The sequence below is a fragment of the Egretta garzetta genome, unplaced genomic scaffold, assembly GCF_000687185.1.
Source record: "Egretta garzetta isolate BGI_Z169 unplaced genomic scaffold, ASM68718v1 scaffold21, whole genome shotgun sequence".
Classification (NCBI taxonomy): Eukaryota; Metazoa; Chordata; class Aves; order Pelecaniformes; family Ardeidae; genus Egretta; species Egretta garzetta.
Window position 1 is genome coordinate 900,253 of NW_009258668.1, and position 17,121 is coordinate 917,373.

The following is a 17,121-nucleotide window of genomic DNA, read 5'->3' on the forward strand; positions in this document are numbered from 1 at the left end:
CCAAGGAAGAAGGTCAGGAACTTCATTAAAACAGATTAATGTAGAACAACTGTTATCTAATAAGACTAGAAGCCTAGAGGACCTTCTTGCTCGTTGCAGAAATACCCTGCTAACATGCATTATTTGTGAGAGCAACAAAAGCTACTTTCAAAACACTGCAGTCGCAGCCTGGAACATGACAGGAGATATATTCTCTTTAGCCACTCCAGCCATTGATAAATTAGTTCTTGCCTGGAATTGGCATTCTGTCAGTAAGCTGAAGGGGACTGCAGCAAGTGCTACAATTAGTGCTCCCCGCGGAGCGAAGGCAATGACAGCGTGCCTGCCTGCGAAGCTGCGGAGAATTCCTGAGCTGGTTTATTATGCAACCTTTACGGCTTTTCCACTCCACTCCAAGCTCCAGGGAACGGCCTGGATAATAATTCTGTAATGTGAGTACTTAACCTGCTTGCTTAGTTTGCAAAGCCAAGTCTTCATAAAAGAGTAACTCATGGGGAGAGGCAGGTCGAGAAGCGTACGTTGAGCAGGATGGGCACAATTAGTATTGAGGTGATTTCATTTCTCCTTTTCTGCTTTCCATTAAGCCTTTCAGAAAGATAACTACCAACATTTACCCCCCCATTCCCTGAAGCTAATAAATTTTAAAAAAACACAGAATCCCAGAATCCCAGCCTGGCAGGGGTTGGAAGGGACCTCAGGAGCTCGCCCAGTGCCACCCCCCTGCCCAAGCAGGGTCACCCAGAGCAGGGGGCACAGGACAGCATCCAGGCGGGGGTTGAAGATCTCCAGAGAAGGAGACTCCACAGCCCCCCTGGGCAGCCTGGGCCAGGGCTCGGGCACCCTCAAAGTCAACAAGTTCTTCCTCATAATTAAAAAATAAACCAAAAAATAAAAAGCACAAGAGATCTGACAAGAGATTTGCATGTATGTGCACACATGGGTTTTGACCATAGATTGCCCCAGAAAGAGGCATACAGCTTACAAAAATATAGGCATAACTTAGAACAGCTCTGCTACATTTATGTGGTGCTGCAGTCCAAGTGACAAATTCTAATGGGTGGTTGCAGCTTCCAGTATAGTGTGTCTCGCTCCTTTGCCCTTGGTGAGTGATATAGTCTACAGACTGAAATTTGTTACACAGATTTATTACTGCAAGTCTTTCCTCCTTGAACTCCGCTCTGCCTGTCTCTGCTTTTTCTAACCATTGAAATGGGGTTTTATTTTGAAATACAAAATGCCACTAGGAAAAAGGGAAAGGCAAGCAAAGGAAAGCCATCATCCACATAAAAGTATAACTTTATTAGTTTTGTAATTAAAAAAAAAAAAATCAAGCCCATAAAAAAGCAAGTATTGACTGAGATTTAGAACGTGCAACTGAAACATGACCCACCTGAAAGGAGTAGAGTCAGATCTTTCCCCAAGCGTTTGAGATAACTGGAGAAAGATTTAAGCTCACATTGTGGCACAGCAAAGGAGGATTTATAAATGGCCAAGAGCCTTGGAAGATGTCTAAGACATATCTAATTACTGTCATCAAGTGAATATGCTGAGGTTTGAGAGGAGGTGTCTTTTCCCCGCTACTTTTTAGCTGGGTCCAAATGACCAAACGGTTCTTCTCTTTCACAGCTTCAGCTAGTGTCCCCTTTTTTGGTCAGCCTCTCCTATGTACAGATCTCTGCATCTCTCACTCACCACATTTAGCAAAATTTGTGCCAAAGAATACGCACAAGAAACACAGATGTAACTTCCCATGCATGTGGTCTGTGGGAAGGACACCAAGGTCCACGTGGGCTCCTGCCTGGTTTTAGAGGTAATACTTGGAAATAGCATGCTAGCACTACACTAAAATATAGTTGGATATAGTATAAATATAAAAATACTTATATAATCATATAAAATAAAATATGTTTGGATCCCCTTGCCTTCAAAATAGAGCTGTTATATTTTGTTATGAATTCTTGATTTAAATTTAAGCCCACAGAAATAGAGGATCTGAGATAGAAGCTTTGTTATCGGCTGGGCTGAACATTCACACATTTGTTGCATCCCAAGGCAGCACAGAAGGAGCACAAGTCAATTAAACTCCTCCTCCTCTTCCGCTTTCCCAGTGTAACCCAAAGGTCATCTTTTTACATTTTCTGAAGAATTTCCTTATGCTCAGAACACTTTCAGAATGAGCACTGACCTCTCTCTGGAGCCCACAGGCTTTGGGAGCGAGTGGCACATTTTAGATTCAAATCCTTCATGTCTGCATATGCAACATTTATAGCCATTTTTAAGCCAATTTTGTTACTCAGGAGAACTACTGGTGCTGTCTCTTCATATATAATAACTTCCTTTCACAAGAGCCACCGAAATAACCCACCTCAGAGCATGCACGTATCCAAAATGCATCCATCAGGAACCACCTCCCCAAACCATGTCCCATCGTGCCACTTAAATGACACCTTACTCCTTCATGGCTGATGTGCAGACCTCTGTCTTGACTGCCCCTTCCACATGATGAGTGACAGCTGATAGGGTCAGGATGTAGAGGAGACACAGCCAGACCCTTCTCAGATATACACAGCAGAAGGATGGGGGAAACAGCACAAATTGCAACCTGGGGAATTACAGTTAGGCATAAGGATTATTTCTTTTTCATCGTGAAGGTAGCCAAAGACTGGAACAGGGACATGAAGGGGTTGAAAAATGTTTTGGGGATACTCAAAAGTTGACTGGACAAGTCCCTGAGCAACCTAATATCATCTAGAGAACCTCCAAGATCCCATCCAGCCCCAGTTATTCTGTGATTTTATGAAAACCATCACCACTGGAAACATGAGTTAGGTACTTGTGGAGGAGAATAAAGTGGTCACATGTCTCAGCGTGTGTGGGTGTCTTGGGACTGAGACTTCTGGGAAACGCAGCCCATGGGTTAGCTGTGAGCAAATTTAACATACGGAACTGCATCTCAATGAGCACGTAGCAGCAACTTCTATCTGCGTTTTATATGAAATCCTGGTGCACTTGCAGGGGAAGCAGGAGCTCCCAATGGGAGTATTTACACTCCGCAAACGTTCCCATTGGGATGAAGCTCACCAAGATAAAGTCCCACTCCCTCTTCCTGACCCCTCGCCTATCCCACTTTCTCAAATACTTTCATGAAATGAGAAAAGGTAAAACCTTTCAATATGCTTTTGGTCCGCTATAGGGTGTTGTTCTGAAAGGAAGAAAAAAATTGAATATTCATAACAGACTTGATTTCTGCAGTCTATCAGATGTTATTTTAATCACTAAGGAGAAAGTGGTTTCCCTAACAACAGTGCCTTTCTTTTACCTTGTCCATATGACGGCTGCAGAGAACTGTCCATCTTGTTCTGCCTAAGGATCCTGATTATTTCACGAGATACTTTCCTGTCTCTTCTTGACATTATTAGGATACATTATTTGAATGTACTGTTTAATATGGTAGCACACAGAGGTGCAAAAATTGGGGCAGGACTGTGTGTGCTAGGCAGCACAAAGAGATACACAGAACAAAGAGAGACTCTCAGCCACAAAGGAATAAAAATCTGAGCAGTAAGAGCACAATATAGGTAAATAAAGCATGCAAAAAAATTAAGATAACTTTGGTCAACTTCATAATCCAAGGCCTCATCTAATCATTTGCCTCATGGTCGTGCAGTTTTGAGGATATTTTGGCAAAGGCAAGGTCTAAGGAGCTTTACATCCTTTTGCAAACCTCATCTCTGCCTACTGGGTTTCCCAGCTCCTCACATCATCTAGTTGAATCTATTCAGTGCCTGATATCCAAAATAACCGTGCTCCTTCTTTCACTCTGCATCTAGTTCATAGCCCTAAACTCCACACCCAAAGCTTAGGCTTCTCTCTCTGTAAAACCCCACTCTGCTGAAGTTTGGGGTTTGTTGCATTGATTTGTCATGCAAGGTACTTCAGTAGATGCAGGGAGGACCCTCTCCATTGCTGTGGTGAGACTGGGGAATCCTTAACATCACTGGTCACCTCTACATTACTGGTCACCCACCATCAAGAATGACCAATTCTTGCCATTGCAGAGGTGATCAACTAATTGCAAAGTCTGTTGGGTAGTAGGACAGTCAGGATACTTTCACTGTGTTATTAGCCCAACATTCACATCTAGTTAGACCAGATATCATTTACTTTGTTAAACCAACCGGTTCTTACTTACAAGCATGCTTGAAAGTCTTCCCTGGGAACCAGACCACTCATAGAAAATCCATCTGTCTTGAGGACATTTGGATGTTGGGTCTCACAAAATGAAAGAGAAATGCATTTTTTAATAAATACATCCAGAAGAAAAAACCAACAACAACAACAACAAAACCTGAAGGGAATTGAGCTATTTAAAGTAAAGAAAAATGCTGAGACAAGAACTAATGGTGTTTGAACAGGCCAGAAGAAGTTCTGGGCTAGAAATTAGAAAATGCTTCGGCTGCCTTCCTGTGGGAGTATCAGCGTGTGTAGGAAGTTGAAGTGCTTGTAGTTTGAAGATGAAGTTTGATAGGTTTTCTGAATGAGCTTATAAAACATTATTGTCCAAAAATCAAGGGGGCGGGGTGAGGGGCGGCACTAGATTTCTGTGCTAGTTTAAGTCTGTTTTGTTCCATGTGTATCTGTTGGGTACAATGTGTGATTTAGTGCATAATCCCCCTTTGCAGAGCGCTTTCCTCTATGCCACTGCCGCACACTTAATAAATATATAACAGTAATAATTTCTGAGATTCCTATTTCATTTTACAGTTATTTATTGGCTTTTCCCATAAGAGACTGGCTTGCTGGAGCTGGGAGATAAGCTTATTAGAAACCATAGCACAATACTCTGAGCACATGATTTATGTGTTTTCAGGCCACTACTGGGTAATCAGCTTATTCTGGATTCCATCCAGCCAACTTTGCTTGTACTTTAATCAGACCAGCTGTGATCCACCTGGACCACAGGTTTCCAAAATCTTGTCTCAGCACACCGGCCCAGATTCTCAGAGGTTTAAATTAACTTCCGACCACTGGCGACAATGGAGTATTGCTGATTTACACCAGCTAAGCAATCTGTCCGCAGTCCACAAGTACAGCAGAGCAAGCCCCATTAATATAAGGTGGGCAGGTAATAATTTATTTTAACGAATGGTGTTGATGCATGGTGTAATTGTTTGAATTCATCAAAAACAATATTTAGAACTTAATGAGGAAATTATATGTAAGGTATTGTTAATAAAATAACTACCAATTAATTTAGCCTCTGAATCAGCAAAGCATTTAAACATGGACTTTCTGCAATGGAATGCATGTACGCACTGAAGTACTTCGCTGAATCCTGATTTTCAAGTTATACTTGCTTAGATAGCTGCATAGAGGCTAACCTCCTTCGATTTCGGACCCAAGGATTCCTTCAAGGACATCCACTCATCAACTTACTATTGTTTTCAGGAATAAAAAGGAGATGTAGACAGGAGTTATTTATAGAATCATAGAATCACAGAATGCTTTGGGTTGGAAGGGACCTTTAGAGGTCACCCAGTCCAACCCCCCCATGCAGTGAGCAGGGACACCTTTGACCAGACCAGGTTGCTCAGAGCCTCATCCAACCTGGCCTTGAATATTTCCAGGGATGGGGCATCTACAGCCTCTCTGGGCAACCTGTTCCAGTGTTTCACCACCCTCATTTTAAAGAAATTCTTCCTTATATCTAGTCTGTAGCAAGGGAAACTCCATTGTTTCACTTTTTTGCTAGGCTCCTTGTTCTCCATGGACAGCAACTTAAGCATCTTCTCATTTTATGGTGTCCAACCACTAAGCCCAGCTCCGATCTCATAGTAAGCAATGATAAGGAGTTTATGGTAGAGTCTCCTATTGCTGCTATGGAGGAGGCAGGGTCCCTTCAAGCTGATTGGTGAGGGTTTTGATGTATGCCTTCATTTCTGGAGCCTGAAGGCAAAAAATACAGCCAAGCAGTGTTTCTTAATCAGTTGCAGAGAAAGTATTTGGGTTCAAAACTCTGAAATGGGAGATCACCTTCTCCAGCTCAAAGACAAGCACTGACAGAGGATGTTCCTCACTGAGATCAACCCAACGCCAGAAAGCTGCATTATAGACAAAGCCTTGGTCAAGAATATGACTTTTCTTGGGGAAATGGTGAATCCTTGGCAAGGGAGCTATATAATATCCAGGTAAGTGGATTTGGGACAAGTGCCAAAACAATTACGGAGTTAATGAAAGGTATCATATCCTAATCTGTTAATCTGACACTTTGTTTGCCAGCTTGTTCCCCCACTGTGTGTAGTTGGAGTTTTTCCCCTTATAAATCCCAGTATTATGCCGTGTGGCACCAGTAAGATGAGAAGGCCTGAGAGCAGTGAGGCTCTGCAACAGCCTACCCACAGAGGTGGGCAACCTGCCCAACCGCCCTCCAAAATTGTAGCACAATCAGCACAAATTCTGGGCTGTATTTTCCTGAAGCAGCAAAGTATTGAGCCGGCAATCAGGATGAATTTTAGCACCTGATGCCCTGGCAAGTTTCAGGTGTGCCAGTGTCTGCCCAGCCATCATGGTGGGTCATTTGTCCTCAGCAATACCCCATGCTGACGGAGCAGACGCAGAGCTGCAGGAGGATGGAAGGTGCAGGGCTGTGTTGTGTCTGTAACGACAAATCTCCCACTGACATAGCTGGGAGCAGGACTGAGCTTTAAAACCCTGACTGAGGGAAACATCCCAACTTTGGAAAATATATAAGCATTGTCACGAACAGTGGGGAATTTTCCATCATTTCATATCTGCAAACCAAACCAGGCTACATTTCTGGAAAATGTGGTAAAAGGTAGGTATTGGGCTTCATTTATGCAAGACAATGGAGAGAAACCATCTGGTTTGTTACAAACCTCATCTATCAGCCTCTTGTGGCTGCAGGCATCTGAGTTCACAGCATTTGAGTTCAACTGAAGGAAGTGCATATTTTTAATGCTCACATATTTTACTAAAAGGGCTTGGTGGTGACTAGCCAGTGGTGCTCTCAAGCCATGGGAGCAGGTGAGATGCCATCTTCTCCCCTCTTGTTCAGTTGAGGAAGACCCAAGAGGCTGTTCCTTCTGCTGGGCACCACTCTGCCTCTTTCTCCGTGGATGAAGAGGGAGTGCACAGACAGCCTGTTGGCCCCTCACGTGTCTGCCTGACAAAGGCACTTGGTTTAATCTGACCTGGCTTTCCCTAGACTTTCCAGAGAAGGAGATAACTGTACTTGTGTGACCTGCCCTAGTGATATTGTCCAATGCTCTGCCCAGGACACTTCACCATCTGCAACAGCAGTTGTGCTGAGACCACCGGTGCAACAATAAACCAAATGAAAATGAGGTTTGTAACCCCATTTCTTAAAACAGTCTACTAGGTCCTGGTAGACTTTACAGCCATACCCTTACTCAAGAGCTGGAGTGAGCCCAGGAGTTGTCTTCCAGTGAGCTTTCTTCTTCCCCCCACCATGGTGCAGGATCAGCACTGCTCCTCAGCACCCAGAGGATCCGGCCACAAGCAGACCAGTCCTGAGCACCTCACTACCGACAACACAGCTGGCCTTTTGGCTGGGCTCTGGTTTTTTACCTTCTCTTCAGATCCATCATATTCGCATGGGTTAGCTGATCCGCTCTGATTTCACAGAGCTTGGTTCCTCTGATGCCCCACAGGGTTTCTCATTGGGCTCATCTTTATTCAGCCTCCACAAGCTTCCTTTGACTGAGATGATCTGAAGATATGGATAAGAGATCAGTTTTTATGCAGATGACATGCAGATTTATGTGAAGTTTATTCCTCATTATTCTTTCTCTTCTTCTGTTTTATCAGTTTGTCTTGAGGACATGGAAGCATAGATGTCATTTTTTTTCCCCTGGTCTATGTCTAATACTCCTAAAACTCGAATCTTAATTATTGGTTTCAGGCATTGGCTTAAAAAAGCTTCTTCTTTTTCAAAATCTGATGAATACAACAAGAGTTACTACAGCTGGCTGGGGCAGCACGCACTTAGAATCACAGAATCGTTTAGGTTGGAAAAGCCCTATAAGATCGTCCAGCCCAACCGTTCCCCTACCCCTGCCATCCCACCCCCAACCCCTGGCCCTCAGCACCGCCTCTGCCCGGCTGTTAAATCCCCCCAGGGGTGGGGACTCGACCCCTTCCCTGGGCAGCCCCTTCCAGCCCCTGACAGCCCCAAGGGGAAGGAATTGTTCCCCATGCCCAACCTCACCCTGCCCTGGCACAACTTGAGGCCAGTGCCCCTCGTCCCATGGCCCGTTCCCTGGGAGCAGAGCCCGACCCCCCTGGCTCCCCCCTCCTCTCACGCAGTTGTAGGGAGCCATGAGGGCTCCCTCAGCCTCCTCTGCTCCAGGCTGAACCCCCCCAGCTCCCCCAGCCACTCCCCAGCAGCCTGGGACTCCAGACCCCTCCCCAGCTCCGCTGCCCTTCACGCTCCAGGTTTATTCAGCCCTTGCTTTAGGTACTTTAACTTTTTCAACAAGGAAATACAAAATTAATAAAAGCATGGAAGTGTATTTAATAAAAAGATAGAAGTGTATTTTACCATTCCTTTTCAGAATGTTAGCCAGTGCTTTAACAGTTCTCCAAACCGTTTTTAGGCAACCTACATTTATTGGTATTTCAGCCCTTTCCAATAACAACTTGACATCAGAACAAAAACATGACGACTACAATTCCTCCTAACAGCAGCAAATTCCAACAATGACATCCAGTTTTGATCTTGGTGCACAAATCACTGGCAGGTGTTATAAACTAATGCAACAAGTTATATGCCTCATTCAAAAAGAGTAGCTGAGCAATACCTCAAGGTTTCTGACACATATTATTCTTAAAGGTTTCTTTTTCTGGTAGCTCATGATGAAAAAGGGATTAATGTTTCTGCTCATGTGCAGCACCATGCTGCAACACGTTACAGCTGAAGGTTTTATTTTGCAATTCCAGATGCTGAAATAACCACTAGCCTGAAATTTAGCATCTGCTCAGTCATGGTCACAACTCAGTAGAGAACAGTCCTGAGTCACTCCCACATTTTTTTTTTTTTTTAAGTGGCAATCCACAGATGAGATGTCCAACAGGTCATTCGGGTACATCGCTAGCCAGTAAGAGGAGGAATTTTTTTTAGTAGGTAAATATTTCTCTAAGTTCCTGCTCACTGGGCCTCTCCAAAACAGCAACATGTGGGTGGATGTCACGAGGATGGATCCAGACTCTCCTCAGTGGTGCCCAGGGCCAGGACAAGGGGGGCACAAACTGAAGCAGAAGAGGTTCCAGTTGAAGGTGAGGAAGAACTTCTTGACTTTGAGGGTGCCCAAGCCCTGACCCAGGCTGCCCAGGGGGGCTGTGGAGTCTCCTTCTCTGGAGATCTTCAACCCCTGCCTGGACGCTGTCCTGTGCCCCCTGCTCTGGGTGAGCCTGCTTGGGCAGGGGGGTGGCACTGGGTCAGCTCCCGAGGGCCCTTCCCAACCCCTGCCTGCCCTGGGATTCTGTGTGAGTCTGTGAACCTTTGGACATATTCATAAATTAACAAGATGCCGTGAGTATTAAAAGCAGCTCATGATCTACTTTCAAGAACATGACTCACTTTGCCAGGGAACTCTATTATTAAAGTGAGGGGGTTTTACTTGAAAAAGAGCCATGCAAGAACTATGTAGCAGTCATTCAAATGCTTCCTTTGCCTTTATAAAATCTGCAAGCCTTATATTCATCATCTTTTCACTTTGCTGCCCAGTGTTTGCAACACTCATAGCCCGGAGGGGGTAAATAACATGTTGTATGTAAGAAAGGCTTTGCCATGAATACAGGAAAAAGGTATATATAACCTGAATGTCACAGCAAGTAGTCGTTCTTCTGCCAACATTCAAGGCCTACTTTTAATTCCTCCAAGAGAGATGCTACACTACTTCTGTGTGACTGAATTAGTCAACTAGCAAATGAATGGGAGAAATAATATCATTAAATATTATTACTTCCCCATGACTAACACGTTATTATAAGCCGGGGAAGATTGGACAGATGGATGGAGATTCACAAAGCTGCATTAGTCATTTGCCATTTTCAATCTCTGTATATCCCCAGATCATTGAGAATAAATATGCAGGAAGAAAAACTCAGGTAGACCAAATCAGCATCTTTCCCTGGGCTTAATCGAGCTCTGCAGATTTACTAGCGCACGACATTCTGAGACACTGTTTCCCGTAGAAAACAATATTTATAGAACAGCTGAGAAACCAAATGCCATCAGTGTGAAAAGTAATCGAATTGTATAGTATTACTAGGAATGGAGAAGGCACAAAGTTTATTCAGACAGACCTTGCTGGTTTTCACCCCATGTTCATATCTTGAGAAAAGTCTGAAAGCAACCTGAAAACAACTGGTATATGTTGCAGGATGGCTCTGACCTACATCGCCTTTTTTTAGATGAATAAATACAAATCATGTGATTTTTTTCCCACGGGGTCATTTATTCAGCTTGGAGGTCAAGCAGGATCAGCTTCGAACAACGATGACGCCGGGTGACATTTCGATCCCTCAGCTCATCTTGAGAAGAGGTTTACTCATTCAAGAGTCTCATTAAAATCATCATCACCAATCCAAAGGTCAGCTGCTTTTCAGCCAGACTATGATAAGAACGTGATTTATTGGATACTGGAGTTACCCACGGATTAAAAAAAAAAAAAGGGTGTAGCATTTTTCCAGCAGATAACTTGGGTTTTCTTGAAATTGAAGTGATTCATGAGGGCCAAGTTCAGTGATTTTCTCTGGGGAAAAAGGATCAAAACAATTTAGATTAAAATTTTTCATTTGTACGGACTCCTTTTATCTTACGCTTTTTGGCATTTATTAATGGTTGCAGTTAATTTTGGCATACTGTGTTTTATATTCCTATTGCATCTGATGTTTTCTGTTGTACTGGGGAGAGCAATCCAGAAGTTGTATAGGTTTTGCTTTCTTAATGTTGAATATTATATTAATATTTTCCCTAACATTAATTGCTTTGGGTTTGTTTGTACATTGGATTAGATTTGGATGTTTCCAATTTTCCTTCTGATTTGTGAAAGGCAATTTTTTTCTAAGCATTAAAATTCTTGTGGGGCAGTTTTCTGATTGATGTTATTCTTAACACAAATGGGTGAAAAGCTTCTCATAACAAAACCTCTATTTTTGCTTGTTTATCTCGTTCATCCAGCAAGGTCGCTTTGAGCACCTTTCCTATCACTCAGCCATATCTGTCTCTGCTGAAATTAGTTCTCTTGGAAACAACAAATTTGGAAAGCAAATTCTGGATTCATAAATACCAGTTCAGTCAGAAACCCGACTTTAAAATTTACATTTATCCAGTCAAAGAACGGAACCATACTGCATGGTCTTAAGTCTGTGTCCAACACCACCACTTGCAGTTTGAATATAAAAAACTTTAAGTGCTTGCACATCTCATGCTGACCAAGATCTAATTTACAGAATTTTTTGGTGAGGAAGGCAGAGTGCCATACAAATTATGTATTTTCTGGTTTTAACATGATTCCTATTGTCACTGTAGTATTCTTACACATTTGACCCTTAATTTCACATTTCCTATTTCTCCGTTGTTTCACTAATCTTTATCTAATCTCCTGTTCGCGGATGGGAAATGATCATAAGGCGCTATCATATCACCACCATCATAACTTCATTTTGTTAAAGTACTTCTGTGGGAAGTTTATAATTTATTAAAAACCTTTATCTATTCCTTAATCATCTCTTCATTGTAATTGATCCTCTAGAGCTCACAGAAATTCTTCCAAGAGTCTGTTTGAATAAGATTGCTTCAGAACAATGAAAGGCATAAAGGAGCCTATTAAAATTCCCTTTGGCATTTTTTTTTCCCCCATTATATAAAGCTTCAGGGTGGGCTTGTCCATTAGGAGAAGAGCTCGGAGCAGGGAGTTGTGCGAGAGGTGAAGGCTGGGAACAACACAGGGTCAGGCACGCAAGGGAGCAAGAGGAGCGGCACAGGTAACCCCTCCAAGGACCAAGGGAACTTAGAGGCATGAAGAGATGAGGTCTGGAAGCTCACACTGAGCAGGGACTGAGGCTGGAAAGAGTTTTGGGAGCTGCAAAGGCTGAGATGGAGATCTCTGCTAAATGTACCGCCTGCTTGGGAGTCCTGAACCAAAGTTCATGGTGAGGAAAGGAACGTGTGCACGGAATATTGTGCCTTGCACCAGCTGTAGCATTTGCAAATGTCTGCTGGCTGTAGGATCAAAAAGCAAAAGTGTGTTGGTGAACTGCAAGTAGAAAAAAAACACGTTGAAAGGCTGTGATCCTGCCAGACTTTGAGAGTGCTGGATCATTAGCTGTCGGTGCACGAGAGATTCAAAGACAGATTTCACTGAAAAGAAGCACCCAGGCTTCAGATCATTACCTGGACCTTCTCAGACAACTTGGAAGAGAAAAACTCAGCTGAATAGCTTAAGCAAATCACCTTCCTTAGAAGACCCTCGCTTATTCTAGCTCAGGCGAGCTGTGTGAAAAATAGCATCTATTTATCATGCTGCTACAATTCTCAAAATTAGGTCTTCAAATATTAAAAAAAAAAACAAACCTTTAAAAAATTATCACAAAGTGGATTTATCTTCAGGTTCTTTTTTTTTTTCCTGAAAAAACACACCACCGGTTCTTCTTTGACTCTCAGTTCAGAAACTTAATTTAGTTCTCATGTCCAAGCTTCTTGTCTGGAAAAACTTTTCTTGAAACTTGTTTTTTAAATCAAAGCTGAGTTTTACTTTCTGTCTCTTGGTTTAAGCGGCAGCAACTTTCAGAGAAAGGGATTTCAAGAGCCGCATGGAACAACTGGGCCAGGTTTAGCAATATTTTAATCCCTTTCCCAACTTAGGTGACAGTTCCTGAATTTCTCTCTGTTTTTATACGTCTCGTTCCTGTCTTTGGAGGAATCTGAAAATGCCTGAAAACGGAGATCTGCATTTAATTAGCTTTTGCACTCATTTGAATAGAAAAAACCCAGAAAGCTCGGTGCAGATTTAGTTCTAATAAAGTGCTACACCGGGAGGGGTGTTTTTCCAACTTTATTCAAATCCTCTCCTCTATCCTCATAGCGAATACATTAGCAGTGCTGCAGTATAGTGAAGCCTCTTGACCTTGAAAGAGTAAAACCCTGAATGGGGATGGAAGAACGCAGGCCAGGGAAGCCTCAACTTCGATTTAGAGAAGCGCTTCAGTGAGCAGGCTTGGACGGAGAACAATAATATTGTCTGACCCCTGGGCAAAACTCAGCCAGGCTTGCAAAAATGGGGGGTCGGAATGAGTGGCCCCCGTACAGAGGTGGGCTCTGATGGCTTGTGGAACCGGCGCACAACCTGAGGCTGTGCTTCGTTGGGTTTTTTTTTAAATGAGCCCCCCTAAACTAGCAGGAAAATTAAACAGGGAGTGCGGTGTGTGGATGCCTTAGATATGAAAAGCTGAAATGTTCCTCCTTTTCCAGACCACAGATTTTCATTTTTCTGAGGTTAGCACTAATGGGAGGTGACATGAGCTCCCGTAATCATAGAATCATAGAATCATAGAATCATAGAATCATAGAATGTTTTGGGTTGGAAGGGACCCCTAGAGGTCATCTAGTCCAACCCCCCTGCAGGAGCAGGGACACCGCTAACTAGATCAGGTTGCTCAGAGCCCTGTCCAACCTGGCCTTGAATGCTTCCAGGGATGGGGCCCCACTGCCTCTCTGGGCAACCTGTTCCAGTGTTTCACCACCCTCATTGTAAAGAATTTCTTCCTTATATCCAGTCTAAACCTACCCTGGTTTAGTTTAAAACCATTACCCCTTGTCCTGTCACAGCTGGCCCTACTAAAAAGATTTTCCTCATCTTTCCTATAGGCCCCCTTTAGGTATTGAAAGACACTTTGTGTCACAACTTAGTTAATAATGCCCAACTAATTGGCAAGTATAGGTTATGTGAAACAACAACAGCTTAGCACCCAAACCTTTGGAAATGCTGCTTCTCTGTATAATGCATACAGGCCATCATGATGTTTTATCTAACCTACGGGGATGGAGCCAGATGCTGAGACACATACACAAACTAATTGCCAACAAACCGTGTGTTGTGCAAGGCTTAGATCTTGGCTACTGAAACCTTCCAAGATGGCTCTGTCCTGCCACCGTTCTACAAAGCCATCCCAGCTTGGAACCAGCATGGTCCCGAAGCTGCTTTTTTTCTCCCTAGTAGTACTGGGAAAATGTTTCCTCTTGCACAAGATGTTCTACCATGGAGAGCTTTTTCTTCTGCATCCCATACCAAAGCTTCTCCACCTGCCATGGGAAATGCCATGTGGCCAGGGCAGCCTCAGGGAGGTAAATGGGAAAGCTTTGGAAGAGCAGGTCCTCACTTATCTTCCAAATAGCTCCTAAACTGATTTGTGCAGCCACTGTCAGACTCATCAGCACTCATAACAAGGCTTGGACTTCTTCACTTTCCACTGACGGTGAAGGTGCTACAGCCTCACCTAACTCCTGCTGGGAGGGGTCCTGCTCCTGCCACCAACTGTCCCTGTTGCCACATGTGACATGGGAACATAGCAGCCAGCAGCACGCCGTGGAGCTTGAGAGCCGTAACCTGCAAGTCTCAAGAAGGGAAAGTGGTCTTTCCCAATCTTCTGGAGGTGCTGAGATGGCAAAGTTGGAAAATGGAGCTTCAGCCACTCTGCCAGAGCTGAAGGACCTGGAAGCATGGTGTCACTATCTCTCACTCATCTCACTTTTTATCTGGCATGTGAAACAAAGTCATATCAGGTCAGGTGATGGGCACAAGTCTGGCATTGCCACTGATGTGACAGGGAAGGAAGACAGCTCTGGGCTGAAGCCAGGAAATAAATCTTATCTAGTATGGCTCCAGCTTTCACGGCTACTCCAAGACTGCAGCACAGCGGTGTGGCAGCTCTCAGGCTCTGCAGCATGACCTGCCAGGGCTCTTGTGATGATCTCAAGACATCAGTGCCCAGCCAGGATCCAACCCAGTGCTGCAGACGGTGGGACTGACACAAGGCACTGATGGCAAATGCAGGAGGTAAGAGCCAACCTCCCGGGAGAAAGTGAAGGGCAGCCTTCTACCTAAGCCTCAAGAAATGCCCCCATTTGGGTGGCCCTGGACTGGCCGCAGGAGCTATAGGGTCAATTTGTCTCCTTCTTCCCAAAATGGAGACCTTCAGAAGCCTACAGATTGAGCTGCCGGTGAGTGCCAGGATCTCTTTTAAAATCCCTGGGCACCCAAAGACAGTCAGAAATGTTGTGCTGGCTTTGACAAGTTACAGCTGTAAACTCTCTGCTAGCTGGTGCACCGCTGCTGGTTTTAAAAATATAAAACAGCTGCTCAATTTCTCATCAAAATTTTAAATCAAATGTCAGGTTGAGGACCTGGGAGAACTGGCAGAAGGAGGGAGAGCTGCATTATCTGGACACAGTAGGGCGTTACTGAAAGAGCACTTCTGAAAAGCAAAGAACATTAGGCTGTATTTTTTGTCTTTGTGTGAAAGCTTCTAATGACAGCTTTGATGCTAAAATGAGAGGGAAAACTATTGCCAGATTTGGTGTTATTTATTACAGGTATTACTGAGACACTTTCAGACTCACTGAACACCTTGAGCAGATTGCCTCTTCTGCAGCCTGTTCCCGGTTATTGTTATGATCTGGATGTAATTCGGCGGTTGTCTTTTATTTACATAGATTTATTGCAGTAAATGAAGGCCCTGAGTGCTTTCAGAACACACACAACATGGCCTTTGTGGACAAGTATCTGTTAGGTGGAAAGCAGAGCTCCAGCAGTCTTCCACCAGTTTCGGAGACAGGCAGCTATGTCAGATATAGGAATATGGGAGCAATTTCTCTGTGTTCAGAAGAGATTGAAAAATGTGGGGCAAAATCTTTGCTTTCCGAAACCTGCTTCCTGCACGATGCTCACCCATGCCCAGCAGAAGATACCACTCGGGGGCCTCTGTCCGACAGACCCAGAACTCCATGGAGGAGCTGAGTCTGTGGGCAAATATACAAATCAGGACCCTATGAACGGCAAAGGAGGGTTGAGTTTTATGCCTAAATGCACTGAAGAGCATAAGGGCTTGCAATGGGCTTGGAGCCTTTGCTCCAACAAGTTCTGCGCGCCTTATTCTTTCTTTCTCCATCCTTCCACACTGTTTGCATCCAGTGGCAATTGCACCTTCAAACATACAGGAGGCAACCTCGGAAAGAAAATCTTGGACATTTAAAAATATCTCCCTTTGCTGTGGTCTGTAAAAATTCCCTTGGGGAGAAAGAGTATGAAAGAATAAATACTTGTGCAGCAATTTTAATCAGGCAAAACTTCGGCAGAGGACTGATTACAAAGTTATTTAGATGATAGACTTCTGACTACAGCTTTGTAATCAAATGGCAGCTACCATTCAGCCATGTAATAACCAGATGACTGTACATCTGCCTTGCTGTGCATATTTATAAAGAACGCATGGCTAACACTTATTTACCTTTATTAGCTACATTCCCCATAATTAGCTCAGCCACTCTGAGCCGTTTTCAGTGCCTGGGCTAGCCACAACTGTATTTGCATTAAAGCTGTCTCATCTTTCAATGTCCTCTTGGAAGCGGTTGAAGATTTGTCAAAGCCAAAAGTGCACATAGCATAACCTCAGAATAAATGGACACATCGGGGAAGTTCACTTTCCACAAACACCAGTTTATTGGCGTCAAAACGGTGTCTGCAGTGGGAAGTAAGGGTTTCAGTGTGCCACGCTCAGAGCTAACAGAGTGGCAGAAAGAGGCCAACTTGTTGGTAGATGTTACAAGTAGACAAAGCAGCTAAAAAGTGACAGCAGCCTGGAAATCAGCATGCAGGGTCTAGGTGATTTGCTAGGAGACACAAATAGTCTGGAAGGGTGAGGGATGAATGCTGATTTCCTCAGAAAGTCTAAGAAAACCGGTGGGGTTTTTTTGGTCCTGTTGCTGAACATTTGTGTTCAGTGTTGGGCCCCTCCCTCCCCGAAGGACCTGGGGGGGCTGGAGCGTGTCCAGAGAAGGGCAGTGGAGCTGGGGAGGGG